This window comes from Aquarana catesbeiana, linkage group LG05 (genome assembly GCF_042186555.1).
Source record: "Aquarana catesbeiana isolate 2022-GZ linkage group LG05, ASM4218655v1, whole genome shotgun sequence".
NCBI lineage: Eukaryota > Metazoa > Chordata > Amphibia > Anura > Ranidae > Aquarana > Aquarana catesbeiana.
The window spans coordinates 622,465,358-622,493,118 of record NC_133328.1 but is presented as its reverse complement, the minus strand read 5'-3'; the positions used below and the strand labels follow the sequence as shown (position 1 = coordinate 622,493,118).

The window sequence follows — 27,761 nt, the reverse complement described above, 5'->3', positions numbered from 1 at the left end:
AGCAGGAACACCGTGTTGTACCTTGATTATCCCTGAAGAAAGGTTTTATTGCAAACATGACAACCCCTTACACCTACTGAAACTTCCAGATTCGGGGAGGAGTTAAAAGTTGAGTAGTTAGACTTTGGGCAACAGGATTTAAATAGGGCCAACAGTTTGTGCAGGGCGTGAATAGAAAAGCCCTGTTCTATGGGTTTTATATAGCTGATGGGAATTATCTGAGATGGAGTTGGCAGAGATAACGTTTTAGGTTCCCGGAATAAAAGAGTTTTTAGGGATCACCTAGGTGTGAAAAGGGTAGGGCCTGGCTGGACATATTGGCTTGGGGAGTTTCAGAGGTTCTGGAGCAGTCCTGAGGTTGAGCATGGAAGTAGGTAACAAGGGAGCTGGAAATCAGGATGTCTTAGGAGGAGCAAAGTGGCCAATTTGGATGATATCTCAAGATCGAAAGTGGTTAATCCAAATATCTAAAAACGAAGGTTTCTTAATGGGAAAAGTTTATTCAGGTACCGTCCAAGGGCCACAGCTTTAGTAAACTCCACACTGTTGCTGCCCTGATGTGGGTATCTATTAAGAGACTGATATAGAGTATTTTTATGCATTTAAAGGAGGACCCTAGAACTATATTTTTGTTATATTATTTTGTTTTGTTGTTTTGGGGAAAAGCCTCTAAAAAGATTTTGAGCAATAAAGTGCAGTCGGGTTTGACTAAATTCTAAATTGTTTTATTTTCTCCTATTAATATTTTTTGTACCCGACTTGTACATTTTTAGTGACAGTGATCCTATTCACCTGTTGATCACTAATATGGGAGAGGAGTTATCTATTTTTATTTTTTTGTTCCTCTTTATTATTATTTTTTTTGCTAAGTTGCTGCTGCAACAGCTGCAATGTATTATTTTTAAAGGCATTTTATAATAATTTTTCAGGACAGTTATATTTTGTTTGTTTTTTGAATGCAGTATCAATGCTCTTTGACATAAAGTGAAATGTGTGTGATAAACGGTCTGGGTTGAAGCAGCATTAAACCTGTATGTTTTTTAAAATGTTTTGCTTATTTTATTTTTTCTCTTCTTTCTCTTTCCTACTTTCTTTGTTTCATTTTGTTATCTTTATTTACTTTAAGTGATGGTACTAGTCTATTAGCTGATAATGTTCTTCTATATCTTTAAAAGTAAATGTATTAATCTTCTGGAACTTTTGTTTGAATATCAGAGATGAGCTGTGAATTGTAAGGCTTTACCGTTTCTGCCTGACTCCATTTTTAAGAGTCCAGTGGGTCCTATAGAATGGTTTCCTGAAAAATATAAGTACCATATTTCACAAAGTATCCCTGGACATCCAGGTCTTATGTCTTAATGTAATTCAACCTCCCCAAATGTAATTCTACCTCCCCTAGTCTGCCTACTGCTTTAACCTGAGCACCGTGAGCAGGTGAGGTGAACCCAGGGACCTGGCAATAGCAGGCAGTGTTGACTATCCCTACCATCAAGTGCCATGGATGATACTGGCTGTTGCTCAGACTCTGTACCCTGTGGAGATCCCACTTTACTCGTCCACATTACACCTCTTATAAGTATTTAGTTTTAATGGCCAACCCGCAGCTCCTGTCCGGCATTCCTCCAATAACTGTACACTGACATTCTCTTTCTATTTTTTTTGTATTCATGCACGACTGTCCGGAGACCTGCTGGACCACCACACCTGAAGAAGCAACGACAACCAAGCAATGTCTTGAGACAAATGTGCAACGAATAAGACTCTCCTGAACTTTCCTCCACCATGCTGAAAAGTGCTGTCTCATGGTCCGATCCAATCATTACAATCATTACACCATATTCCCAAGTTACAGGACTAGATATACCAGGATCCCACCATCAATGTTGGAGTTCCGCTCTTCCAAGGCAGAGGAGCGTGGAAACATTGCAGCACAGGCACTCATGGTCCGGATGTGGAGTCTCAAAGGCACAAGATTTTTCTTGCTGTCTCAAGTCTACCTTGATGGGTTACGGCGTGTTCAAGAAAGGAAGAGGAGGCCTCAGTGGTGGTGGGGAAGGGTCGGGGCTTCTGGACTGTTTCTTAAAAGCTGTTGATGTCTTCAATAGGCAGGTGATAACTAAGTTGCCCTTTGGTTTGTTGAGAGCCATATCAGACTTTGTGTCACTACCTGGTCGGAATTGGTTATGCTAGGATCAAAAGGTTTGCTTAGCTAACAACCATAAACATGGTAGACAGAGAGGCACCGAAGAGAGTCAAATGCTTATGTGAGAAGCATGATGGCCAACTAGGATTGAATTTCAGCCAATCAGGATTCAATGCCACTTCTGAACCAATGAAATGTAGTCCAGGTGTGTGATTGGTAGGAATAGGTAGAGAGGGAACATAAAAATCAAAGTGCCCATGGATGCAGCCTCTCTCTTAGCCTCATGGAAGACAAAGCATGGTAACGTAAGATCTGTGTATCCTATTTTCATTACTGTATTATTTTATTTCTCTTTTCTTTTCTGTAACTTTTCCTGTCCTATGATTTGTCTTAATACATTGATAGCATTTGTAGGTCCATTACTTTGTATCATTGGTAACATCTTTGTTTTAAGGTTGTATCCTCTACGTTATATTTGGTAATATTGGATTAATATAAGTTTATTTTCTGTACAATAGTAAGTTTAAATAAATTAGATTGTTATCCTTTTGCAAGTTATCATTCATTACTGATTTTTATTGGTTATAGCTGCAACCGCATTGGTTAATTCATATATAGACAAAAGGTTTTAATCACTTTTTTAATGTATCATTAATCATTTAAGTGAGGTACAAACATTGCCATTACACATGTCCCAGTGTCGTTTGCGTGATCTTCTGTCATCCAAGGGAGAAGGAGCAGTGGCTGCACTATTCATCCTCCTCCTCTGTAAGTATCACCACTGCTGCTGCCAGTAGGGGGTGGGGGAGGGGCAAGCAGGGTATTCACAGTCCTCACTGGTAGGTATGGATATTACAGGAAAGATTTTATTTAGTCCAGAGTACTTCTTTACACAAAAGTTTCATTTATGTGCTTGAGTTTCTTTAATCATCAGTTGAGAAAGCAGAAAAATTGCCATTATTCCACATTGTAAATTCTGGTTTCTGATGTGTCTGAAACAATTCCACAGTTTCATTAGTGAGAAAGAGAGAAAACACTTTTGCAGGCTGGCCGCTGTCCGTCTGCTGTGAAAGCCTTCGGTAAGACATGAGACTCCCTCCCAGGAAAACAAATTATAGCATGATTATAGCCCGTAGTTGGCCAAAGATTTGCATTGCATTATGGATATTAAACAAGTAGGAGATGAAAATTTACAAACACTCATTCTAAAAACTGCAATTATAGGCACAATTACAAATAAAATGTTGTGGTAATTAAGTATTTCATTTCAGCTTCTATCCCATATTACAGGTGTAATTAACTTGAATGTTAATAAACTGCCAGGGTGCCAGCGAAGGGCTATTAAAAAAATCATTCCTTGCAGTCGTTTTCCATCACTGTGAAAACTTCACAATACAGAGAAAGATGCCAACTTAAAGTGGACTTCAACTCAAAGTCTATTACAAGGGAACTTATAGAAATGTTAATTGTGCTAAAGCAGTACCCTGAAAGATTTATCTTTTGTCTTGAATTCCTCCTGAAAATTTGCATTGCACTTCCTCTGCCTAGATACTCCTCGACCTTGAGCTTCATAGCTGTATATCTGCAATGTAAGATCATCTAAGGCAGTGATCTCCAATTTGTGGCCTGCAGGCTGGATGCAGGCTTTTGCTTGCTCTATTTGGCCATTGGGGCACTATTCCTCCCACTGACACAAGACACTATTCCTTCTACTGACACCAAAGATGAGGAACCATTCCTTCCACTGACGCCAACAGTGGGGCATATTTCCTCCCACTGACACTAACAATGGGGCACTATTCATCCCACTAAAACAAATGATGGGGCACTATTTCTTTAATTGACACCAATGATGTAGCACTATTACTTCCACTGACACCAATAATGGGGCGCTATTCCTCCCACTGACCCCAACAATGGGGCAATATTTTTTCCACTAACACCAACAATGGAACACTATTCCTCCCACTGACACAAAAGATGGTGCACTGATCCTCCCTCTAACATCAAAGATGGATCACATTTCCTCCAACTGACACCAACGATGGAACACTATTCTTTCTCTGACACTGTTGGAAGGAAACATGTTTAATATCATACATTTATGGATTTTTACTCTCTGGGACACTATTTATCCAACTGACATCATTGAGGGTGCACTTTGTGACAGACATAGCTGGGACAGGGGCTTTTGGAGAGGGCTGGGAGCAAGCCCCTTACCCACTGACTATGGGCCCTGGAATTTAAGGGAACACTACTCTTTGGAAGGTGTATGCCTGTGGGATCCGTGGAGTCGTCTTGTTTCTGATTCAAGTTCATGTTAATATTTGATATCTATGTTCAGACTGGAGGAAGCAGTATACTGATGGAAGCACTCAAGCGAAGTGTGGGATGGTTCTGTCACACACTTTTCCTCTCTTTAATACCAATGATGATCCTTCTCCTGCTTAGCACAGGTGGTATATGTTTTCTTGCTCCTACTGACTACCAAGCCTGAGGCACTGTTTACTCGCACTGACACTGGGGCATTTTGTACTCCTATTCGTTATAGTCTTAAGGAAAGTAAACTGACCCGTTGTTTAGAAAACTTGGAGAATCCTGATTTAAGGCACTGCTACCTCTCACTGCTAGCTTTGTCAAATTTGGAGTGAGATTTGATGATGTCCACTGTTCTCCTTGCTGGAGAGAAAGCTGTACCTAAGGAGCTGCAGTGAATGGATCTCCCTGCTTCTGCTTCATCAATTCTGTGAAATTGTGTGAAGTTCTGTGAAAATCCACCTCTTTTTGCTTCTTAAAGCCGTATTAAACCTCTACAATAAAAAAAAAAAAAAAAATCCCCTGCAAAATAATACCATTATGAAATACTTACCTTAAAGCGATGCCCTCCAATGGTACGCTGTCACAGCTGGGAAGGCTTTTATCTTCCCCATGGTCACAAAACGGACTTTACTATCGCTTTAAATATCCCCATGAGTCATCAGATCACCAGTCATCAGGTGACAGCTCTGAATCTCTGGATCTCTGTGAGGTTGATTTACTAAAATTGTAGAGTGCAAAATCTGGTGCAGCTTTGCATGGTAGCCAATCAGCTTCTAACGTCAGCTTGTTCAATGAAGCTTTGACAAAAAAAACCTGGAAGCTATCCAGATTTTGCACTTTCCAGTTTTAGTAAACACACCCCTGTAGTTAAATTGGGTACTTTTTGTTATGACAAGACACAGTCACCTACTTTTACCAATTAAACATTAGTAAATGAGGGACTATTTATAATTAAAATAGATGTAAACCTAAAGCCGTGTACACACGGGCGGACTTTTCAGCATCAAACGTCCGACGGTCTTTCAGACGGACTTTCAGATGTCCGGACTTGCCCACACATGAACTGACTAAAGTCCGTTAGAAAGTCCGTTGATATGAACGTGATGACATACAAAGGTACTAGAATAATGAAGTTCATAGCTAGTAGCCAATAGCTGCCCTTGCGTCCTTTTTTGTCCGTCGGACTAGCATACAGACGAACTGATTTTTCGACCGGACTCGAGCCCGGAAAGATTTGAAACATGTTCCAAATCTAAAGTCTGTCTGATTTTTGACAGAAAAAGTCTGCTGAAGGTCTGATGAAGCCCACACATGATCGGATAGTCCGACGGATTTGTTCCGTCGGACAAGTCCGCCCGTGTGCACACGGCATAACTGAATGACATTTGCCTTGCTAAAGCAGTATGTATTATAAACTACTTCAATTTTTTTTGTTTTAAAAAAACTACTTGTCAATTTTTCTTTTCATCCTCAACCAAAGTGTGTGCCAAAGTATCAAATTAATATACTTTATGATTATATAGGATAACTCTAGATATTCTGCACTCATGGTAATAATGCAAAAAGTGAAACCAAAAGTAATCTAAACTAAATTAAAATATATTAATATAAAGTATATACAGCGGGGAAAATAATTATTTGATCCCCTGCAGATTTTGTAAGTTTGCCCACTTACAAATAAATGAAGGGTCTATCATTTTTATCGTAGGTGTATTTTAAATGATAGAGATAGAATATCAACCAAAAATCCAGAAAAAAAAAACACATGATACAAATGTTATAAATTGAGTTGCAGTTCAGTGAGTAAAATAAGTATTTAATCCCCAAGCAAAACATGACAGTACTTGGCGGAGAAACCCTTGTTGGCAAGTACAGAGGTAAGACATTTCTTGTAGGTGGTGACCAGGTTTGCACACATCTCAGCAGGGATTTTGGTCCACTCTTCTTTACAGATCTTCTCTATATCCTTAAGGTTTCTTGGCTGTCCCTTGGTAGTTTCAGCTCCCTCAATAAATTGTCTATAGGATTAAGGGCTGGAGACTGGCTAGGCCACTCCATGACCTTAATGTGCTTCTTCTTGAGCCACTCCCTTGTTGCTTTGGTGGTATGTTTTGGGTCATTGTCATGCTGAAAGACCGATCCATGACCCATCTTCAGTGTTCTGGCTGAGGGAAGATGGTTCTCATCCAAGATTTTACAATACATGGCCCCATCCATTGGCCCCTTAATGTGGCAAAGTCGGTCTGTACCTTTAGCAGAGAAACAGCCCCAAAGCATATTGTTTTCACCTCCGTGCTTGACTGTGGGGATGGTGTTCTTAGGGTCATAGTTAGCATTTTTATTACCCCAAACACGGCAAGTCCCCCTCTTCAAGAAGGCACATGTACAGTCATGCCAATGAACATCTAAATAATTCAGGACTGGGAGAAAGTGCTGTGGTCAGATGAGACCAAAATTGAGCTCTTTGGCATTAACTCGACTCGCTGTGTTTGGAGGAAGAAAAATGCTGACTATGACCCTAAGAACACCAGTTCCTAAATGTCTTGCAGGACAATTTCATGGTTCAGATGGTAGACGCACCAACTAGAAATAAAACGTTACTGGATCTACTAATTACCAACAATACAGACCTGATCACGGATGTGGAAATACGGGGCAATTTAGGAAACAGCGATCAGGTCAATTGGCTTCATTGGCTTCAGTATAAATCACACAAATAAGAAACATAAGGGGAATACAAAGACACTGAATTATCAGGAGCCAACTTCCCTAAACTACGAACCTTGGTAGAAGGCATGCATTGTGATAAAATCTTAGGAACAAATAACACGCAGGAGAGATGGGTTTGCTTTAAGAGCATATTAAATAAGGGCATTAGCCAACGCATTGCATTGGCTAATAAATTAAAAGAGTGAACAAAAGTCCTGGATGGCTTAACTCCAATATAAAAATGCATATAAAAGCAAAGGAGAAGGCCTTCAAAAAAATACAAGGTTGAGGGTTCATCATCAGCATTCAGACTTTATAAAGAAAGCAACAAGAAACGTAAGGGTGCAATTGGGGCGGCTAAGATAGAACACGAAAGACACATAGTGGAGGAGAGAAAAAAGAAATCCCAAGATATTCTTTAAGTATGTAAACAGTAAAAAGGGAGGACAGACCATATTGACCCCATAAAGAATGAGGAAGGACATCTGGTTACAAAGGATGGGGAGATGGCGAAAGGTATTGAATTTATTCTTCTCCTCAGTCTTCACGAGGGAATCGGGGGGCTTCAGTAACCAAAACTGCAGTGTTTATCCTTATGACACATCACAAGAAGCACCTCCATGAATAACAGAGAACAGAATTAATATTAGACTTGGGAAACTTAACATTAAAAAATCACCGGGACCAGATGGCTTGCATCTGAGGGTACTTAGGGAACTCAGTCAAGTAAATGTCAGACCATTGTTCCTAATTTTTACTGACAGTCTACTGACTGGAATGTACCAGCTGATTGGAGAAAAGCCAATGTAGCACCAATATTTAAAAAGGGCCCAAATAGCCTAACATCAATAGTATGCAAGCTCTTGGAGGGGATGATGAGGGACTACATACAAGATTTTAGTAATGAGAATGGTATCATTAGCAGTCATCAGCGTGGATTCATGAAGAATCGTTCTTGCCAAACCAATCTATTAACCTTTTATGAGGAGGTGAGTTGCCATCTAGATAAAGTAAGGCCCGTAGACATGGTGTATATGGATTTTGCAAAAGCATTTGACACAGTTCCCCATAAACGTTTACTGTACAAAATAAGGTCCGTTGGCATGGACCATAGGGTGAGTACAACTGGCTACAAAGGCAAATTCAGAGGGTGGTGATAAATGGGGAGTACTTGGAATGGTCAGGGGTGGGTAGTGGGGTCCCCCAGGGTTCTGTGCTGGGTCCAATCCTATTTATTTTTTTCATAAACGACCTGGAGGATGGGGTAAACAATTTAATATCTGTATTTGCAGATGATACTAAGCTAAGCAGGGCAATAACTTCTCCGCAGGATGTGGAAACCTTGCAAAAAGATCTGAACAAATTAATGGGGTGGGCAACTACATGGCAAATGAGGTTTAATGTAGAAAAATGTAAAATAATGCATTTGGATGGCAAAAATATGAATGCAATCTATACACTGGGGGGAGAACCTCTGGGGGAATCTAGGATGGAAAAGGACCTGGGGGTACTAGTAGATGATAGGCTCAACAATGGCATGCAATGCCAAACTGCTGCTAACAAAGCAAACAGAATATTGGTATGCATTAAAAAGGGGATCAAGTCCAGAGATAAAACGATCTCCCACTCTACAAGACTCTGGTCCGGCCGCACCTGGAGTATGCTGTCCAATTCTGGGCACCAGTCCTCAGGAAGGATGTACTGGAAATGGAGCAACTACAAAGAAGGGCAACAAAGCTAATAAAGGGTCTGGAGGATATTAGTCATGAGGAAAGGTTGCGAGCACTGAACTTATTCTCTCTGGAGAAGAGACGCTTGAGAGGGGATATGATTTCAATTTACAAATACCATGCTGGTGACCCCACAATAGGGATAAAACTTTCTTGCAGAAGGGAGTTTAACAAGACGCGTGGCCACTCATTAGAGTTAGAAGAAAAGAAGTTTAACCTTAAACTACGTAAAGGGTTCTTTACTGTAAGGGTGGCAAGGATGTGGAATTCCCTTCCACAGGTGGTGGTCTCAGCAGGGAGCACCGATAGTTTAAAAAAACTATTAGATAAGCACCTGAACGACCATAACATACAAGGATATACAATGTAATACTGACACATAATCACACACATAGGTTGAACCTGATGGACTTGTATCTTTTTTCAACCTCACCTACTATGTAACTATGTAACACCATCCCTACAATCAAGCATGGAGGTGGAAACATGATGCTTTGGGGCTGTTTCTCTGCTAAAGGTACAGGCAGACTTTGCCGTATTAAGGGGCAAATGGACGTTGCCATGTATTGTAAAATCTTGGATGAGAACCTTCTTCCCTCAACCAGAACACTGAAGATGGGTCATGGATGGCTCTTCTAGCATGACAATGACCCAAAAAATCCCACCAAGGCAACAAGGGAGTGGCTCAAGAAGAAGCACATTAAGGCCATGGAGTGGCCTAATCAGTCTCCAGACCTTAATCTTATAGAAAATGTATGGAGGGAGTTGAAACTTTGAGTTGTTAAGAGACAGCCAAGAAACCTTGAGAATTTAGAGAGAATCTTTAAAGAAGAGTGGACCAAAATCCCTCTTGAGATGTGTGCAAACTTGGTAACCAACTACAAGAAACATCTTACCTCTGTGTTTGCCAACAAAGGTTTCTCCACCAAGTACTGAGTCACGTTTTGCTTGGGGATCAAATACTTATTTTTACTCACTGAACTGCAACTTAATTTATAGCATTTGTTTTAACTATTTTTATTTCTGGATTTTTGGTTGATATTCTGTCTCTATCATTTAAAATACACCACTGATAAAAATTATAGATCCTTTATTTCTGTGTAAGTGGGCAAACTTACACAATCTGCAGGGGATGAAATAATAATTTTCCCCACTGCGTATAATATATATATATATATATATATATACACAGCACTAAGAAATAAATAAGATATGTGAATAATATATACGTACAAAGAAAAGTATATACAGTATAACATAAAAAATATTATCAATCATTGTTAATCAGCAAATAAATCAGTGACTGACAAGAAATCAAATTTATGGAATGAATGATGCTCTCCCTCTTAAAGTGATTGTAAAGGAAAAAATGTTGTTAAAAAAAATAACAAACATGTTATACTTACCTGCTCTGTGTAATGGTTTTACACAGAGCAGCCCTGATTTTCTTCTTCTCGGGTCCCCCGCTGACACTCTGTGCCCCTCTCCCTTGCCGAATGCTCCCTCCTGAGCCAACTTTCTGCAATCATAAGACACAGAGAGCACGGCTCAGACCCGCCCCCTCTCCCGGCTCACTGGCTGTGACATCAGTGGGAGCAAATGATAGGAGGGAGAGACCCGGGAGAGTCTCGCTGGATCGAGATCGGGCTTAGGGGGGCTGAGGGGAGAGCTGCACAGTGAAGGTTTTTTTACCTTCCTGCATAGAATGCAGGAAGGTAAAAAACTGAAGGTTTTTCAACCATATTAAGGCCCCATGCACATTAGATGTTTCTCCCCTGCAAGATCCTGGAGTTTTAGTGTAGGTGGATGGCACAGGCACATAGTTTAGCCCCACCACCAGCAGCCTGCAAAACTCTATGATATTAAAAGATGTTGCAGCTGGATGGGGCTGGACAGTGTGCACCGAGTGGTACTAATGTACAGGGAACAAATGGCCATAACTCAAGAAGTCTACATTCTAGGCATTTGTCCCTGGGCAAATACTGACCCAAATGTAAGTACCATTCACTGTACCGTCCAGCGGCAGCAGCTTTTAGCCTCTTATAAATTTCTAGAGGCTGTTGCAGCAGGGTTGGACTATGTGCCTGTGCCTTCTGCCCACACAAGGACTCCACTGGACTGGAGAACCAGTGTGCATGAGACTCCCCAAGCAATCTCCAACATGTGTTATATGAAGAAGAAAGAAACGATCCTCCTGGTACATAACCATCTTTATCCCATGACTAAGCCTATTTTTGAAATTTGGTGTTTACAAATTAAAATCCATATTTTTTGCTAGAAAATTACTTAGAACCCCCAAACATTATGTATATTTTTTTAGCAGAGAATCTAGAGAATAAAATGGAGATTGTTGCAATATTTTATATCACACGGTATTTGTGCAGCGGTGTTTTGAATGCAAATTTTTGGAAAAGGGACACTTCCACGAATTTTAAAAAATCCAAACAGTAAAGTTACCCCAATTTTTTTGTATAATGTGAAAGATGATGTTACACCGAGTAAATAGATACCAAACATGTCATGCTTTATAATTGCACTCACTCGTGGAATGGCGACAAACTATGGTAGCTATGAATTTCCATAGGCGACGCTTTAAATTTTTTTTACGGTTACCAGGTTAGAGTTACAGAGGAGGTCTAGGGCTAGAATTATTGCTCTCCCTCTGACGATCTCTGGCAATATGCGGGCGCAACTTCCGTATGCGTTTTCTTCGCTGCGCGAGCTCTCGGGGACGGGGGGCGCTTTAAAATTTTTTTTTTATTTTATTTATTTTTATACTTATAAATTGTGTTTAAAAAAAAAAAATGTTTTTTTTTTTACTTTTATTGCTGTCACAAGGAATGTAAACATCCCTTGTGACAGTAATAGGTGGTGACAGGTACTCTTTATGGAAGGATCGGGGCTCTAAAAGACCCCCGATCCCTCCTCTGCACTTCAAAGTATTCAGATCGCCGAAAACCGGCGATTCTGAATACTGTGTATTTTTTTAAATTCGGCTCCATTGGCAGCCGAGTAAACAGGAAGTGACGTCATGACGTCGCTTCCGCGTTTACATTGAGAAGGCTGGAACGAAGCCACCCACAGCTTCGCTCCAGCCCGCCCACAGCCGCCGGAGGCAGCCGATTGGACACCGGGCCTCCCGATCGCATGGGAGGCCTGGTAAGAGCGTCGGGAGGCGGCGGGAGGGGGGGCATCCCCTCCCACTCCTCCGGTATAACAGCCGAGCGGCTTTTAGCCATATATATGGATAGCCGATCGCCCGCTCGAAACAACGGTACCGGGATGATGCCTGCAGCAGCAGGCATCATCCCGGTATAACCCCCGAAAGCCGAGTACGCAGATGTGCGTACGGTCAGCGGGAAGGGGTTCTTAAAACATTATAAAAAGCCACTAAAATATGCATGCAAATAAAAGTGCCTAGTCCATCACTAAGAATAGAACGCTTATGCCGCGTATACATAGTTACATAGTTACATAGTAGGTGAGGTTGAAAAAAGACACAAGCCCATCAAGTCCAACCTATGTGTGTGATTATATGTCAGTATTACATTGTATATCCCTGTATATTGCGGTCATTCAGGTGATTATCTAATAGTTTCTTGAAGCTATCAATGCTCCCCGCTGAGACCACCGCCTGTGGAAGGGAATTCCACATCCTTGCCGCTCTTACACGATTGGGATTTTGGTCGGAAAAAGTTATGATGACTTTTCCGACTTGATTCCGCTCAAGCTTGCCTTGCATACACACGGTCACACAAAACTGAACTTTTGACCGTCATGAACACAGTGACGTACTGTACAACACTACGACGAGCCGAGAAAATGAAGTTCAATGCTTCCGAGCAAGCGTCGAATTGTTTCCAAGCATGCGTAGGAATTTTGCTGAGGAATTTTTCTGAGCATGCTTAGGAAAATTGCTACAGATGATCACATTTTCGGATAGGAACTTTTTCCAACCGAGAAATAGAGAGCCTGCTCTCAATCTTTTGCTGGCTGGAATTTGGCCAGCCAAAGTCCGATGGAGCATACACGCGGTCGCATTTTCCAACCAAAAGCTCTCATCGGTCTTTTGCTGGCTGAATTTCCGATCGTGTGTAGGCGGCATAAGTCCTTTAAGAAACAAAGCACCACCAGTCCTTCGCTTCCGTATACATCTGCCTCCCTTATGAGGATGATGATGTCACAAGGCTTTTGCTCTAAAAATGAACATGAAGTCTATATTTACTAATGGAGGGGTAAATGTTTCTATACAGATCAGCATCAAAATTGGGCACAAAAGAGATGTGTCCTTCCGTTTCAAAAGTCTATAGGGGGGGGGACAATTTTCTTTTTGTACATTTGGTTCTGAAATTCTGGGCAGGTTTGGATAGGTCTATGACAGAATTATGAGAGGAGATCAACACAAGCAAGAAGGACAGATACATCAAAATGGGAAAAATAGAAAAATGAATCCTATGTATTGCAAAAAAAGGTAATTTCACTCTTAAAAATATTGGGTTACCAAAAGCACAGAGTCATAAAAACAAATTATTGACCATATTCGGGATACAATATATGACAAAAAACTTTTGCAACTGTATATCTAGTACAAGATAGTATAATATATTGTTACGTATAATGGAATTAGTAACCATTATCAATAGTATGCATAAAAATTTCTGGAATCCCAGAATGTCCACTTGTTTCTTGGGTCTCAACCACTTCTGTAGGACAGAGGAACCCAGCATACTAATTCATAAGGTTCATTCTAATATTAAAGTATTGTCAGTGCAAATAATATCCAAGAGTCATTCCAATTTAAAAGAAGCTGCACACCAAAAAATATTTACTCACTGTCACTTTATTAGGTACATCTGTTCAAATGCTTGGTAACACAAATTGCTAATCAGCCAATCACATGGCAGAAACACAATGCATTTAGCCATCTAGATGTGGTGAAGACGACTTTCTGAAGTTCAAACCGAGCATCGGAATGGGGAAGAGAAAGGATTTAAATGACTTTGAACGTGGCATGGTTGTTGGTGCCAGACGGGCTGGTCTGAGTATTTAAAAGACGGCTGCTCTACTGGGATTTTCACGCACAACCATCTCTAGGGTTTACAGAGAATGGTCCGAAAAAGAGAAAATTTCCAGTGAGCTGCAGTTGTGTGGAGGAAGATGCCTTGTTGTTGATGTCAAAGACCATGTCATCTTCTATCAAGATGATAGAAAGGCAACAGTAACTCAAATAATCACTCGTTACAAGCAATGTATGCAGAATACCATCTCTGAATGCAGAACACATCGAAACTTGAAGCAGATGGGCTACAGCAGCAGAAGACCACACCAGGTGCCAATCCTGTCAGCTAAGAACAGGGAAATGAGGCTACAATTCACACAGGCTCACCAAAATTGGAGAATAGCAGATTGGAAATGCATTGCCTGGTCTGAGTCTCGATTTCAGAGACGACAATCAGATGGTAGGGTCAGAGTTTGAAGTAAACAATTTGAAAGCATGGATCCATCCTACCTTGTATCAACAGTTCAGGCTGGTGATGTAATGGTGTGAGGGATATTTTCTTGGCACCTTCGGGATGTGGTTGAATGGGAGATTCGTATCATGGGTGTGCAGCCAACAAATCTGCAGCAACTGTGTGATGACATCATGTCACTATGGACCAAAATCTCTGAGGAATGTTTCCAACATCTTGTTGAATCTATGCCACGAAGAATGAAGGCAAAAGGGGGTCTAACAGGGTACTAGCAGGGTGTACCTAATAAAGTGGCCGGTGAGTAAACATCTCCATCCAACAGTCCAAAAAAGTTTGGGGGATCCATCCCAAATGAGAGGAAGCCCCAGACATACCCTCTATGGGGCTGTTTCCTCCACAATTAAAGTGTATGTCCAGCCAATTTTATTTATTTTTGGCTTACATAGAGTTGGGCTGCTCACTAAAGCCTCGTACACACGATCGGACTTTCCGACAACAAAACCGTGGGATTTTGTCCGAAGGGTGTTGGCTCAAACTTGTCTTGCATACACACGGTCACACAAATGTTGGCCAACACTTCCGAACGTAGTGATGTACTACATGTACTACGTGGTTTTTCAGCTCTTTAGCGCCACCCTTTGGGCTCCTTCTGCTAATTTCGCGTTAGTAGAAGTTTGGTGAGTGTTGATTCGGGCTTTTCTTTTTGCGTTTTTCATTTAGCGCTTTTCAGTTTGCGCTTTTCATTTCATGCTTTTCGGTTCGTTTCTGAACGCCCGTTGGTCAACCAGCCATGTTGCGGAATTGGAGAAGATAACGTGTTATTTATTATTGGCCTTGGAGTTAATGCTTTGACATTATTTTTTGGTTGAATAATGATTTGATTTGGTATATTTTCTATATTTTTGGATGCATAGAATGCACTTTTTGTTTAAGTTCTATTTGCAGATAACATGTCTAATTTTTTTTTTTTTTTTTTTTTAATGCACAATAAAAAATTGTGGAGAATAATACTTGGCTATGTGTTTTACTTCAAATGACAGTTTGAGAGTCGGCAGTTACATTTTAAAAAAATACAATGTAAAATTGACAAGGGACACCAACATAGTTGTATCTTTGATCTTAAAAACTACAGGATAATGGTGTTGTGGTAACTTACCCAAATAATAAATAAAAAATCATAATAATATTATTCTTGATATCACTAGAAAAAAAAGCCCTTGAAAATGTGTTTGCAATAACTCCATCAGTATCACCAGCAAAGCAGCTTCATTATTATCCCATTAAAGAAGAAGAGAATTGTGCGCTGCATTTGGACATTTTATAATTTGCCGCGTCACGAATGTTATTTCTCCATTACAAACGCTAGTTTACAAGACCGACCACTTCTGCTTCCGAGCATGCGTGTTTGTACTTTGGACTTTTGTCCGACGGACTTGTGTACACACAATCAAAAAGTCCGACAACAGACATTTGTTAGTGGAAAATTTGAAAACCTGCTATCCAACATTTGTTGGCAGAAAGTCCGACAACAATTGTCCGATGGAGCGTACACACGGTCGGATTTTCCGCCAACAGCCTGACACCCAACATTTCCCGTGGAAAGTCCGATCGTATGTACGGGGCTTTAGGCTCCGCTAGAGAGATTTTCCCTTGCTTCCTGTTCAAGTGACTGTGGTTTAATCAGACAAGAAATTGGGGAAAATTTGCAACAGAGACACAGGAAGAAATAAAATTAAAAAAAAAGAGGTTCTATCCTTTTCCTACTCTAATAAAAAAGAATTATTATTGGTGTCTGTGCTGCTGTTTAGTGCAATTGCATAATGATGTTGCCTTGGTGATCCATTTATCTCACTGAAAATCTATTAGACAGGTTCTGTCTTATTGAAAGCAATAGACGTCTGATAATCTCTTTCACAATGTTCTTGGTTGCCAGAAAACACGCCCTCTGAGCTGACTAGGCTTTAGGCCATAGTGTTACAGGTTAGAATGTACACTTTTATTGAAAATAATGATGTAATTTGGTGAAGCTGACATGTTCCCTATTGATTGGTGTGTAGTATGAATTTTTGCTGATCGGTCCACTTTAATGGAAGATCGAGTTAGCTATCATACCATTACCAAGCATGAACTGGATGAAATAGCACACATGTTTCAGAGGAATGGGAATGGTTGAAGGAACGTACTGGTCTTTTCTTTTAAGGTTCTCTTAAAGTTTATAATTTAGGTATGGCAATTTTTACATAGTTACATTGGTCCAGATTTGATCAACGTAAATATGTATGTGCCATACCTGAGTAGACACTGCAACTCCAAGATCTCCACTAGGTTCCCAAGCCTTACTAAATACAGAAGGACACTCGTTCTGCATGGGCACCATTCAGAGAACACTTTGTATTTTCTCAATAAGTGAAATTTTTTCTTAGATTGGATGAGGTGGAGTGCGTGACATCAGTAACTCTCCACTCCACCTTGTCCAATCAAAGAATGCTTTAAATTAATTGTGAAAAAAAGCAGTGTTCCCTGAATGGTGCCTGTGCCAAGCAAATTACGTACTGTGCTCGCAACGCAGCAGGGCAGCCATTTGTCATGGGACCCCACAGCTAGCAGCAATCACTTTAGTAGATGTGCCTACTACAGTGTTTTCCAGCTTCCATGGGGAACCCTACAAGTATAGCGCCTACACCAATCCTCAAAAGAAAAAAATATCTTGTACATCGATATGCTAACCTGCCTGCTCATGCCACACTCCTGTTGCTAATGACACAATGGAGCTGTGACATGACATGCAATGACATGATGGCCATATTTGGTCAGTGATGTCACCACCACCCCAACCCTTTGTTTACATGGCTGGGAATTCCCATTCATGCAAGTAAATTAAGCTGGTGACATCACTGGTTGTTAAGGACTTGACAATGCCTGTACCTGCACCTTCTTAACAACCATTGATAGCGGGAAGTGTTCATGTATAATAACCAGGGCCGGACTTACCATTGGGCTTGACTGGGCTCAATAGGGGGCCCACCATTTCAAAAGCTGCCGAGAGCTGCCGAGAGCCGCTGAGAGCACCCAAAAGCCACCGAAAGCCGCCGAGAACCGCCAAGAGCAGCCAAAGGCTGCCGAGAGCCGCCGAGAGTGCCGGAAAGCCACTGAAAGCTGCCGAGAGCTGTCATGAGCGGCCGAAAGCCACCGAGAACCAACGAGAGCGGCCGAAAGCCGCCGAGATACACAGGACATCCGGCTCTGTATCTCGGTGGCGCCATTTTTAAACTGAAAGGCAGCAATGACACTGGGGCAAGGCTACACTGACAAGGCTGCAGATGGACACTGATAAGGCTGCATTGATGGGCATTTAAATTTAAAAGTTTTTTTCCTTAAACTTCCCTCCTAAACTTGGGGTGTGTGTTATACGCCGGCGTGTGTTATACGCCGATAAATACGGTAATTATCATTTTATCCATTTTTATTGCTTTTCTTAATCGTGGACCCAGGATGAATACCAGTACAGTAACCCCCACTTATACGCTTATATATATTATCTACTTTTGTGAGTAGCCATTTAGCTGTTTTGTCTTGTCCAATTAAACCAAAGTTCTTTAATACTGCACTGAGTTTGGCGCACCTTGTCCTTTTCTATTTCTGTTTTATAGAGCTGTGCATATGTATAGAAGGGTAGGGCCCGAAAGTGACTCAAGCCCAGGGGCCCCCACCACCCTAAGTCCTGCCCTGATAATAATATAGCTACTCTGATCCAGATTTGACCAATGTAAGTATGTATGTATGTGTCATAGCTGTGGGCAGTACCGGGACAGGGTCGTCCATCGCCCAGGGCAAGGACCCAGAGCTGCACCTCCCTCACTCACTGTTAATACATGCCATAGAATAGGCGTAGAACCCTGAGTCTTTTCTTTGCCCCCTTGCTCGTCTGCACCCAGGGTAGCTTCCCCCTCTGCCCACCCCTTGTCCCAGCCCTGGATTTGGGATCGCCTTGGTAGCCATGCCTAATACAGTGATTTCCAGCTTTCACTGGGATCCTACCTGCAGTGCCAGGACAAGGCCATCCAGTGTTCAGCGCAAAGATGCCAAACTGCACCCCCCTTCACTTAGAGTTGGGGTTAGCAGTGATATCACTGTCACTACTCCTTTAACAGAAGCACATGGCACAGGGCACACCCATCCCTGCAATAAACCATTGCACCCAGGGCAACCACCCCTCCTGCCCACCCATTGTCCCGGCCCTGCCCATAGGTATGGTACATACATACTTACATTGGTCCAAGTTGGACCAATGCAGGTATGTAAAAACTGCCATACATAAACCTCTAGTTTAAATCAAAACAGGAGAAACAATTTGTTTTATTTCCAATTATGATTGTGGAGAATAGTCCAAGACATGTACAGCATATGGGGGGGGGGGGGGAATTGTGAGCAGAGTGGAACAAGCAGCTCGCTGTTGATCACAAATGATACATTGATTATGTAACACCCAAAAATGTAAGTGAAAAGAGTTAGAGCCTATTTCAATCATTGCGTCTGCATAAAGGTGCATTTTTGTACCATTAGGCAAGTGTGTTGTCATATGTCAGCAGACATTTCCTTTGTGCATTGACGTGTTTTGGTGTGCATTGTGCATTTTCAGTACATTGCTGAATTTAGGCTTTGTTGTGGATAATGTTAATGGTCATTGACCAAGGCTGGGTGCCAACACATCAAGTTGCATATTATATGTGTTTTGATGTTTTGCCATTGACTTAAGCCTCATACACATGATCAGATTGTTGGCCAACAAAACCGTGGACTTTTGTCCGAAGGGCGTTGGTCCAAACTTCTCTTGCATACAAACGGCAAGGAATTGTTGGGCAACAAATAGGAACATAGTGACGTACTACATGGTTTTTTAGCTCTTTATTGCCACCCTTTGGGCTCCTTCTGCTAATTTTGTGTTAGTAGAAGTTTGGTGAATGTTGATTTGCACTTTTAATTTCGCGCTTTTCATTTTGCTCTTTTCAGTTTGTTTCTGCCGTTCATCAACCAGCCAAGTTGCAGAATCAAAGGAGATAACGTGTTATTTATTATTGGCCTTAGAGTTATTGCTTTGAACCAAGTCCAGTCCAGGAACAGGAGGAGGAGGATTTCTCGGACCAAAAATTGGTTGCTTTATTAATCGTGACCAATTATGTCATATGCATTTGCTGCGGGAGCTCCAGGAGAATAATGTTTTTCGGAATTATCTCCAGTTGACGGACCCCTGCTTTCACCAACTCTTGGCATTGTTGACCCCCTATATTAAGAAGCAGGACACATGCATGAGGCTTTTATTTTATTTTTTGGTTGAATAATAATGATTTGATTTGGTATATTTTCTATATTTTTGGATGCATAGAATGTATTTTTTGGTTAAGTTCTATTGGTAGATAGCATGTCTAATTTTTTATTTTTTTTTTTAATGCGCAATAAAAAAATTGTGTAGAATAATACTTGGCTATGTGTTTTACTGCAAATGACAGTTTGGGAATAGGCAGTTACATTTAAAAAAATACAATAAAAAATTGACACGGGACACCAAGGTATCTCAAGCTTTAAAACTGCGGGATAATAATGGTTGTGGTAACTTGCCCAAATAAAAAAAAAAAAAAGCATAATAATATTATTCTTGATATTACTAGAAAACAAAAGCCTTTGAAAATGTGTTTGCAATAACTCCATCACTATCACCAGTAAAGCAGCTTTATTATTATCCCATTAAAGAAGAGAATTGTGCGCTGCATTTGGAGATTTCATAATTAGCCATTCTCCATAATTCTCCATTATGAACGCTAGTTTACAAGACCGACCGCTTCTGGCTCTTCCTTGCTTCTGAGCATGTGTGTTTGTACTTTGGACTTTTGTCCGACGGACTTGTGTACACACGCTCGGAAAATCCGACAACAGACATTTGTCTGCGGAAAATTTGAAAACCTGCCATACAATATTTGTTGGCGGAAAGTCTGACAAGAATTGTCAGATGGAGCGTACACACGGATGGATTTACCGACAACAGCCTGTCATCAAACATTTCTCTTCGGAAAGTCTAATTATGTGTTTGAGGCTTAAGTTTGGCCTCCCAACACACCACAATGCAGAAAAACACAGGCATATCATATTTTTTCAAAACACACTTCACTGCAGCGCTGAGATGGGAACAGACTAGGGTTGAGTCAGCGGTTTGGTTCGAACTTTGGCTGATCCGGAGTTCGGACAAATACCCGCACCTTTGCTCGTACAGCACCGTGTTCAGCATCATATCATATTTCCACTGCTTCCATATATAACAGTTTCCTGCTATTGCTGGTTCCTGAGGAATCACTGATGTCACTTGGAATTCCCGCCACTTAAAATGGTTGTTAAGGCAGAAGGTTTCATTCTATGCATTAGGATAAAAAGCCTTCTGTGAGCAGCAGCCCCCCTAATACTTACCTGAGCCCCATCTAGATCCAGCAATGTTGCAGCAGTGTCTCGGCTTACCGGGACTCTCCCTCCTCATTGGCTGACAAAGCAGTGTGGCGCCTTTGGCTCCCGCTGCTGTCAATCAAAGTCAGTCAGCCAATGAGGAGAGGAAGGGGGTGGGGCTGGGCCGCGGCTCAGTGTCTGAATGGACATAGTGAGCTGAGGCTTGGCTCAGGTGCACCTACAGCAAGCTGTTTGCTGTGGGGGCACTCAACAGGAGGGAGGGGCCAGAAGTGCTGGCTGGGGACCCAAGAAAAGGAGGATCTGGACTGCTCTGTGCAAAACCATTACACAGAGCATGTAAATATAACATGTTTGTTACTTTTAAATAAAAAAAAAACGAGACTTTAGTATCACTTTAAGCAAAGGTGAGGGGATAACAGTGACATAACCAAAGGCAGTGACATAACCAAACATTGCCATTGGTGGGTGGTAAGCAGTGGGATTGATGATGGATTTACAATTGGGCACTTTTGGGGGATTTTGATTTTTTTCTTTTTTTAATGGCTTTTTGGGTGTCTTTACTTGTGGGTTACAATTCTTTTTTTAAAAAAAATGAGTATGGGTGCTATATACTCCATACTCATTCATGTTGTGGGGGGTGGTATCTGAGGGACCCCTTAATACTAAAGGGGGCTTCCAGAATCTGATAAGCCCCCCACCCGCAGACCCCACAACCACTGGCAAGGGCTGTGGGAAAGAGGCCCTTGTCCTTATCAACATGGCACCCCCTCATGTTGAGGGCATGTAGCCTAGTATGGTTCAGGAGGGGCGGGCGCACACTCTCCCCACCTATCATGGTTAGCCAGGCTGCATGCCAGGATTATGGGGTCCGGTATGGATTTTTTACGGAGATGTCACTTTTTTCTTTTTTTTTTTAATGGAGTCCCCCTCAAAATCTATTCTAGACTCAAACGGTCTGCCAAGAATTTTGTTGGGGACTTTATGCAATTTCTTTTCTCTCTTTCTGTACCATGTGCTACAACAAAAGTGACATTTACAAAGAAAAAACAAATTATACAGTTTAAAAATTGTAGACAAATGACATTCATTGCCTCTTAAAAAACAAAACAAAAAAACACCACCATTCCAAAGGTCACCCAAAATACAGAGAAGACCATTGGAGAGGTCTGTGTGCTTTTTTTTTTTAAGATGGTGATGATATGTAATTTGCCAAAAATTGTAAACACTGTTTTCATTTGTAAATGTCAGTGTTGCTGCAGCTTTTTCTGTACATCACAGAAACGAGCTCATTCAAAGGGAGGATTTTGTTTTTACTTAAAGGAACTGGGCCTTTTTAATGTTTTACTTCAAACAGATAAAGAAGGGAACCGTGGGATTTTTCAGGTGCGATTAATCAAATGATAACCAAATCCTTAAAAATTCTATTATTTATTTGAAAATTAGATTAAAATATTTTGAGCATAAAAATATATACAATCATGACTCAATACTCAAATTGATATTATAGTGGCATTGTGGCATTGTGATGAGGAATCCCAACATGTTTCACCCTTTGGGCTTCTTCAGGGGTTTCGCTCAGGGTCATGATGCTTTATTGAATAAAATAAAATAGAAACATACAGTACACACATTCATAAACCATATTACAAAGATCTTTATAAACATTCAATAGTGTTGTTCCAATATGCTTACCCTGCAATTACACATAGCTTTGAATCTTCGATCGGAAATAATCATGAGATGTTCTTAGTGCTGTCAAACCAGAGCGAACCAAGTTTGACCACAGGAGATATACAGGGACCAGACTGCATGTAATACAAACAGAAAACAGCACTATAACTTAAATCCCCAGAAAAATGTTTTACTTCAGGTAATTAAAAAAATTATTGCTGCCAGCTTGAATGGAATTCATTATTTTTTTGGTACGTGTTCCCCAGGACAGTGCCTACCCAAATGTTTTTTTTTTTTTTTTTTTACACCCCTTGCCAATTCCCTGAGAAAATGGGGTATGGGTTCAGCATCCAAATTTCTTTGGCATTCACTGAAATCTGCTCCAACCATCACTAGAACAGGTACTATCATTTTTTGGGGGGAACCACATACACATGCATTTTAGTACATGGAAACCTATGCGTTAAAACATAACAGTGTAAATGGGCCCTAAGCACACCCACTGAACAATTTACGATAGGCCTAAAACTCTAGTCAGGACCCATGAAACAGCCAAAGACTTGGGGGCACACTCTAATGCCCTGTACACGCGACCGGTTTTCCCGTCGGAATAAACTCTGAAGGTTTTTCTGACGGAGTTCCGACGGAATTCCGCTCAAGCTGTCTTGCATACACGCGGTCACACCAAATTCCGACCGTCCAGAACACAGTGACGTACAACACGTAGGACGGGACTAGAGAATGGAAGTTCAATAGCCAGTAGCCAATAGCTTCCATCTCAAACTTGCTTCAGAGGATGCGTCGTTTTTGGTACGTCGGAACAGCATACAGATGAGCGGTTTTTCCGATAGTAATTGGTTCCGTTGGAAAAATTTAGAACATGTTCTCTTTCTAGGTCCGTCAGAATTTTCGATGTAGAAAGTCAGATGGGGCATACACATGACCGGAATATACGATGAAAAGCTCCCGTCTGACTTTTTCTGTCGGACATTCCACTCGTGTGTACACGGCATACGTATACATCACATAATCTTTTGTTTTGTTTGTATGGTCTTATAGCACCACCATATTTAATGTGATGCATAGTTAGGGTGTGCCCCCTGAAGTCTTTGTTTGTCTGTTTTATGGGTCCTCCTGACCAGACCCCTTAGGATGGAGCACTCCATCACCCCCCACCAGTACTTCTTTTTTTTTTTTTTATAATCGCTGTTTCTTTATTAAGACAAATGTTAACATACAACATAGAAATACAGATTGCACAATATATCTATATAAATCTTTTCATTAACATACACCACACTAACCCCACACACACACACACAGACACACCCCGAGAAAACACACCAGATCCTTGATCATGTCCTCTTCAAAAGAGAAAGAATAAAACAGAGAGAAAAAAAAAGGAAAAAGCCCACCCACTTGCCTACCCATAACCAAAACTCAATTTGTGCAAAACATTATTCAAAGTATTTAATTAATTAAGGGGGCTTTACAGCGCCTTATTACATGTGTCAAACAACCAACAATACAAAAAAAAAATTAAAAAAATAACTATTAAAAAAATATTTATATAAATAATAAGAAAAAATGTGTATAATTTTGAATGACTATTTTCGTGTCCTATTATGTTTAGTGTTTTTTTCTTTTTGGTAGACTTGCGGTCGTTTATTTAGTAAGCATACACTTTCACTTTATATACTGCTTTACACTATCTTTGTTTGTTATAAAAGATATTGTCTTTTATTTGCAGTTTTTTCACAAATCCAGTGTCTGGCCATCCCTCTGCCATATCTACTTGTTGTATGTGCTTGCTACTTCATCTCTATATCCAGCGGTTTGGAATCTGTACAAATTTCCAATCTCATCTGACCACTGCTTTGCCCAAGACATTGATTTTGGTTTAATGGCATCAGGATCCTCTCTAGGCGTTACTGCTCTGAGTCACTCAAAATTGAGGTGTCTGTGTATGACCTGGCTTTCTCCTGGACTCTGACTTTGCTCCTGCATTACCCTTGTTCATCTGATCTCTCTGACCTCAGCCTGTATACTGGACTCGTCTTTGCCTGCTGATTCTGTACTGCGCTGCCTGGCTGTTACCAACCTTGACCTTCTTCCTGGACTTGCTCTGCCTGCTGACTCGGTCCCTTGTTACCCGGCTGCCGCTGGTCGCTGCCTGCATACCGGCTCTGCTACCATCTCCTGCTCTGGTGCCAAGCTGCTTCAGTATTCTGTTCCTAGGACTGCGACCCCCAGCTTCATCCACCTAAGAGCGGACTTCACCACCCACTCTGTGTCCTCACGCTCTCTGTCTCCACCTTCATGAGTGTTGGGCAGGAGGTGCAAAAGAGGCCTCCACAACATTCCAGTCATCACCAGGTACGTGATAATGCCATACCTGGCCAATCCCCCTGGAAGCTGGAAATCACTGGAGTAGACACTACCAAGTAGGAGTGCCCTGGGTCTGGTAAGAGACTGATCACCCAAGACCCACACCGACAAACACCCGATGTTTAGTGTTTTAATTGAATATAATCTCACTCTACTATTTCATTTTTATACCTCTCCACCTTTCATTTCAATCTACTCTTCTTTATGTGATTCCATTACGTGTTGCCCATCCCGTGCCTAATTTACTATTATAACTTATCACCATTCTTTAATGAAATCAATCATCTCTCCACTGTGCCTCCCAGAGGAGGAGAAAAGAAACAACACAAAAAAAAAAAAAACACCTCCTCCCAATTTCCCCCCCCCAGATGCATCCCACAAACTATCCGATCCATAACGCAGCATTGCACCCAAAAGGGTTTAATCCACCCATATTTCTGAGGAGTAATACAGCCATCCTGCCCATGTATCTTTAAATTTTTAATGTTGGTCTTTAACCATATGTATCCATCTCTCTGCTTCCATTATTTTTTCTACCTCCCTTTTCCAATCCATTATAGTGGGACATCCAGACTGTTTCCAAAATCTAGGTATCAATATTTTGGCTGCATTTAGCAAATGGGAAGTAACGCTTCTCTTATAAAACATAGGAAGATTTGCGTTGCGCTTGATTGTATATCATAAAGGGAAATATCCAAAATCACTAGTGAAAAAAATGTCACTGCTCACATATAATGTGCATAATTGTGCAAAAAATATATATATATAAAAAAGGTTTGCGTTGTGCTTGATTATATGTCATACGGGATAATATCCAATTTCTCTTGTAAAATTAAAAATAATTTATATCACTCACATACATATAGTATATATATAAACCTGTGAACAGTAAAAGTATGAAGTGCACACATGCACCTAGAATGGTGCTAACTATAATTGTGCGTAAAAAATATAGTGACAAAACTTAAATAAAACATGCAATGCTCTTATAGCGTGCAACATGCAAAAATCTATTGAGATATTGAACATAAACCGCACAATGCGTTTATAAAGATGCAATCAACAATTTTCATATTAGTGTCCCAAAATAAAAAGTGCTTCCATATCCATAAGAATCAAAAAAAACGTCCAAATCCTCCAATGTGCTGAATTCCAGTGCCATAAACAACCGTGATGCGCCTCAGTGCCCCCCCACAGTGGTTGCGCTCACCTTGGAGCGTGTGACACAGTGTTTAAATTGTGTCAAAACACGCTATGTAGCCACCCCCTGGGCTATATATGGTTAGCTAGATCGATCTCCACTCTGGGTCAGTTTGGCTCCATAGACATCATTCATGAAAACGAAAAAAAAAACTACATAGTGTGATCCAATTTAAAATATTTATTCAACAGGCAACTCTCCCACAAATGGGTTACTCACATTTCCTTGGTGCTATTGTGCACCAAACAATCCAAAGCTCTAAAGGGTATATCGGATGGTCTGCCGCGGGGTATGCGCTTCTCCCGGCTCAGCTGCTCACTGCTCAGCTGTTCGCTGCTCACTCCGTCCTGGCCCCTCCCCTACACGTGTTCGACACAGGGAGTCACGTGTCTTCACCATAACCAAAACTCAATTTGTGCAAAACATTATTCAAAGTATTTAATTAATTAAGGGGGCTTTACAGCGCCTTATTACATGTGTCAAACAACCAACAATACAAAAAAAAAATTAAAAAAATAACTATTAAAAAAATATTTATATAAATAATAAGAAAAAATGTGTATAATTTTGAATGACTATTTTCGTGTCCTATTATGTTTAGTGTTTTTTTCTTTTTGGTAGACTTGCGGTCGTTTATTTAGTAAGCATACACTTTCACTTTATATACTTCTTTACACTATCTTTGTTTGTTATAAAAGATATTGTCTTTTATTTGCAGTTTTTTCACAAATCCAGTGTCTGGCCATCCCTCTGCCATATCTACTTGTTGTATGTGCTTGCTACTTCATCTCTATATCCAGCGGTTTGGAATCTGTACAAATTTCCAATCTCATCTGACCACTGCTTTGCCCAAGACATTGATTTTGGTTTAATGGCATCAGGATCCTCTCTAGGCGTTACTGCTCTGAGTCACTCAAAATTGAGGTGTCTGTGTATGACCTGGCTTTCTCCTGGACTCTGACTTTGCTCCTGCATTACCCTTGTTCATCTGATCTCTCTGACCTCAGCCTGTATACTGGACTCGTCTTTGCCTGCTGATTCTGTACTGCGCTGCCCGGCTGTTACCGACCTTGACCTTCTTCCTGGACTTGCTCTGCCTGCTGACTCGGTCCCTTGTTACCCGGCTGCCGCTGGTCGCTGCCTGCATACCGGCTCTGCTACCATCTCCTGCTCTGGTGCCAAGCTGCTTCAGTATTCTGTTCCTAGGACTGCGACCCCCAGCTTCATCCACCTAAGAGCGGACTTCACCACCCACTCTGTGTCCTCACGCTCTTTGTCTCCACCTTCATGAGTGTTGGGCAGGAGGTGCAAAAGAGGCCTCCACAACATTCCAGTCATCACCAGGTACGTGATAATGCCATACCTGGCCAATCCCCCTGGAAGCTGGAAATCACTGGAGTAGACACTACCAAGTAGGAGTGCCCTGGGTCTGGTAAACGCATTTATAAACACATTGTGCGCTTTATGTTCAATATCTCAATAGATTTTTGCATGAATCAAAAAAAACGTCCAAATCCTCCAATGTGCTGAATTCCAGTGCCATAAACAACCGTGATGCGCCTCAGTGCCCCCCCACAGTGGTTGCGCTCACCTTGGAGCGTGTGACACAGTGTTTAAATTGTGTCAAAACACGCTATGTAGCCACCCCCTGGGCTATATATGGTTAGCTAGATCGATCT

At 41.1% G+C, this 27,761-nt stretch overlaps 2 pseudogenes; both read right to left on the bottom strand.

Moving 5' to 3' along the window:
* Positions 1–24,162: 24,162 nt before the first annotated feature.
* LOC141146088 (meiosis expressed gene 1 protein homolog) lies at positions 24,163–24,672 on the bottom strand (annotated as a pseudogene).
* Positions 24,673–26,719: 2,047 nt separating this feature from the next.
* On the bottom strand, positions 26,720–27,229 carry LOC141146087 (meiosis expressed gene 1 protein homolog; annotated as a pseudogene).
* Positions 27,230–27,761: the final 532 nt, after the last annotated feature.